This window comes from Mustela nigripes, unplaced genomic scaffold, assembly GCF_022355385.1.
Source record: "Mustela nigripes isolate SB6536 unplaced genomic scaffold, MUSNIG.SB6536 HiC_scaffold_3547, whole genome shotgun sequence".
Lineage (NCBI taxonomy): Eukaryota > Metazoa > Chordata > Mammalia > Carnivora > Mustelidae > Mustela > Mustela nigripes.
In genome coordinates this window covers 1-3,705 of record NW_026742953.1, presented here as the reverse complement: position 1 = coordinate 3,705, position 3,705 = coordinate 1, and the positions used below count along the sequence as shown (strand labels likewise).

The 3,705-nt window shown below is 53.0% G+C and overlaps 1 long non-coding RNA gene and 1 pseudogene across 2 annotated transcripts; both read right to left on the bottom strand.

Annotated features, from left to right (window-relative positions):
- Nucleotides 1–1,620: 1,620 nt before the first annotated feature.
- Nucleotides 1,621–3,699, bottom strand: LOC132009039 (uncharacterized). 2 transcript variants are annotated; one of them, XR_009401772.1, is made up of 3 exons: nt 3,596–3,699; nt 3,314–3,358; nt 1,621–3,061 (listed from the first exon to the last, which is right to left on the bottom strand). It is a non-coding gene; the product is annotated as an uncharacterized LOC132009039 (long non-coding RNA). The 2 variants fall into 2 exon arrangements; XR_009401773.1 differs by having other exon boundaries at nt 1,621–2,967.
- On the bottom strand, nt 3,602–3,705 carry LOC132009040 (U2 spliceosomal RNA; annotated as a pseudogene; the record flags this gene model as incomplete).

Sequence of the window (3,705 nt, the reverse complement as noted above, 5' to 3'; positions counted from 1 at the left end):
GGATGGCCTCCTATCCCACACCTGCCCCTGGCCCTCCACCCCAGCACTCTCCAGGCCCTGGAAATCCAACCTGGACTGCGTTTTATGACTTTCTGGAGCTAGAGCCATGCCCAGCTCCTAAGCATCTCTAGAAGGGACGAGTGAAGGGTGAGGCTCAAACCAGGTCAGCCATCAACCCCGCTTACCCAGCCCCTGGCGCAGGCTTCTGGTGAGGGCTCTTGCTGCCTCACCCACACAAGACCCCTCTGCTTGGTTCCGGGGTCTTCAGGAGTCACCGGATGGGTTCCCATGTATTTTGACCTGAAGGCGCTTGCACTGCCTCTCCTGGGAAAGACGCTTTCTTCGCCTTCTAGTGCACGCATTGGCCTCTTGCGCGTTCACGGACTCCAGGGCATCCGGAGAACCCAGAGCCGTGGGCCGTGCCCCAGAGCCCACACAGGTCCACACCCACAGAACGGGGTGTCACCCTCACCAAGAGCCATGTGCCTCCGCCAAGGTGTCGCACCCTCGTGGTGGTCCCTGCTACCCTCACCGGAGCCAAAGATCTGGGGCGGGGACTGAGCGGTCTCCAGCAACATGTTTTTGGAGCCTGGCGTACCTCGTAGCTCAGCAGACTCTTGGATTTTTGCCGAACTCACAGGTGATCAATTCTATCTCGGGACCGTTGTCCTGCGCATTTCTCTCTTTGTCCGTCTTCGCTCATGTGTATGTGTATGTGAAAAGCCACACTGATGATCCTTCCCCTGAACTGCATGACCTTTACTCATGTTTTATCCAGTCGGTTTTCCTCGTTCCTTTTTCTTTCTGATCCCTTTCCGGGATCTCCTGTGTAATTTGGAGATGAACCCCGCCTCTGGTGGGCTGGCAAATATTTGTTCCCAGTTTTGTTCGTCCTTTTCTTCCTCCCTTCTTCCCTCCCTCCCTTCCTTTCCTTCTGTTTCTCTCCTTTTCTCTTCCTTCCTTCTTTCCATTGGACAGACACGAGCATTACATAGTCCAATGTTTGGTAAAGTTGCCCACTGGGGTGTGAGTCCTAGGTGGCAGTTGGGTCCTCTGGGAAGACGTTGCTGGACAGAGTGAGGAGCACAGGAGGTTCTTTGCGGGGGAGGGATGCGGGGGTGGCTAATGCTTTGAAAGAAGGAGGGAGGAGGCAGGTGTGGGCTGGGAGAGCCTCAAGCCCCATAGCTACTGACAAAGGCAGAGCCCTAAACGACAGGTTTCTGGAAACAAAGCCGGCCGACTAGAAGAGCCCCACATCCCCTCGGTAGAAATGGCCCGGCTCCAGTTCCCCCACTGAGCTCAGGACCGAGGGCCCCCGAAGGATGCTGGCCGGTATGGGACCTCCACGGCCACCCTTATGGGCTTCCCCCATTCCCACGCCCACCGTGCCGGGTCTGCGGTAGCCAACAAAGGCGGGTGGGGTCATTGGGTCTGTCGGCTGCCCAGTGTCTCCTCCATCCTGATACCCCACGTTTATCTCAGGATGGCCTGCCGCTGCTCGGAGCCTGTCCTGCCCAGTATCCGTGGTCCCCAGGGAAACAGCCGTCTCCCCAAATGCCCAGCAGTGTTCCAGGAGCTGCTTTTCAGCATACTAATTTTTTTTTTAATTTTTTATTTTTTATAAACATATATTTTTATCCCCAGGGGTACAGGTCTGTGAATCACCAGGTTTACACACTTCACAGCACTCACCAAATCAGTTAACAAAATCAAAAGACAACTGACAGAATGGGAGAAGATATTTGCAAACGACATATCAGATAAAGGACTAGTGTCCAGAATCTATAAAGAACTTAGCAAACTCAACACCCAAAGAACAAATAATCCAATCAAGAAATGGGCAGAAGACATGAACAGACATTTCTGCAAAGAAGACATCCAGGAGCTGCTTTTCAGAAGGCAAAGTCTCTGGCATCGGTAGCCTGGCGGCCTGCTCCAGAACCCGCAGGTAGAGCCCGCATGTAGAGCTCGCGCTGTGATCCTTCCCTGCCGGGGCTCCCATCAACTCCAACAACATGTCTTTCCTTCAAGGACATGTCACTGTCATCAGCACAATGGGGTCTGCCAGATCCTGTGGCCCAAACCACAGAGCTGCCCCCACTGCCCTGCTCCCCTCAAAGGGCTTGAGAGCCCTCTTCGGCTACAGGCCAGCCTGAGCTGAGGGTCTTCCCAGTCACCCAGTGTGTGAGCCCAGATGGGGTGTCTAGCTGTGTGGAATGTGTCCCTTCCAGAACGCGAGCTGGGCCCTGGGCTTCCTTCTCTCTCAGTAGACGCCGGTATAAAGAGGAAGCAGTTTTCTGGGCTTTGGAGGGGATGTCCCTGGGCTGGACGACAACAGGACCTCCTGAACATCGTGCTGTTTTACTGTAGGGTTTACCTCCCTCTGTAGTCAGGGGTGGGGTGGGGTGGGGTGGCCAGGGGAGTGTGCGGGTCTCTTGATGGCCTCTGAGACACCTGCCCCCTCCACTCCCCCAGCTTATCCTACCTGATCAGGTGGATGCAGCAGGGGAATGGATCCACCCTAGGGCCCGTGCCAGGACCAGGTAGCCCAGGCCACGGGTGGTGGTGGGGTTGGATGTGCCCCGGGGGCCAGATGTCTGCCTATATCTGTGTTTCTCTCTCCCCACTCCCCCGACCCGGAGACTATCCTTTGTCCATTTTGTGTTGCCTGTTCAACTGTTTGGTATCAGCTCCTAGGATATCTCATTAAATCAGTGGATAGGAGAGTCCAAGCAGATGCCTTGCATCAGTCAGTTGAGGGAACCCTCTGGTGGCAAAGGAGTGTGCACAACTCATGAGAAGAAATCCATTGCAAGGTTTGTAGAAATCTCAGGTCAGGAAACCATCCTGGACCCGCGCCTATTTCTTCCTTTTTTCTCTACTGGAGACTGTAAGTTTTCTTGGGCTGGAGGCCTGTTGGTCTGGGGCCTGTTGGTCTGGGGGTAGGAGTCACTCCTGTCATCGGGTCTTGGCACATAGAAAGCATTCAATAAATATGTCCGTTCCTTCTTTCTTTCTTTTTTTAAGATTTCATTTATTTATCTGAGAGACATACACATAGCTAGAAAGGGAATACAAGTGAGTAGAGTGGGAGAGGGAGATAAGATTCACACCTAACAAGGAGCCTGATGCAGGGCTTGATCCCAGGGCCCCAGGATTATGACCTGAGTGGAATGCAGACGCTTAAGGACTGTGCCACCCAAGTGCCCCTCATCAAGTATTTCTTGAACTGTGGACAAACCTTAAGCTGTAACTCCTCCCCCCACCCTCCGTCATTGTCATCACCACGTCATCACACCCCCACCGGTGTTACCTAATTTAGTGTTCCAATCCCAAACCAGCTCAAACCAGTCAGGACCTGGGGAGAAGGAAAAGAAATGAGTAGGATCTCCAGAAGAAACTTCCTGCCTCGTGCAAAAGATAAAGAAGGACACTTAAGACAAGGACAGATAAGTTGCCCAGGTGAACAACTAACAGGAGGAGAAATTCCTGGAAGAAAACCCTTTCTGTAAAACCTTTTCTCAGGGAAAATAAAGTCTTCATGCAACTGAGAAGAAAAACCATTAAATCTGCCATTAGTTACCAGAATACTTACCCCCGAAGGGGGTGCACCGTTCCTGGAAGTACTGCAATACCAGGCCGATGCGTGGAGTGGACGGAGCAAGCTCCTATTCCAACTCCCTGCTCCAAAAATCCATTTAATAT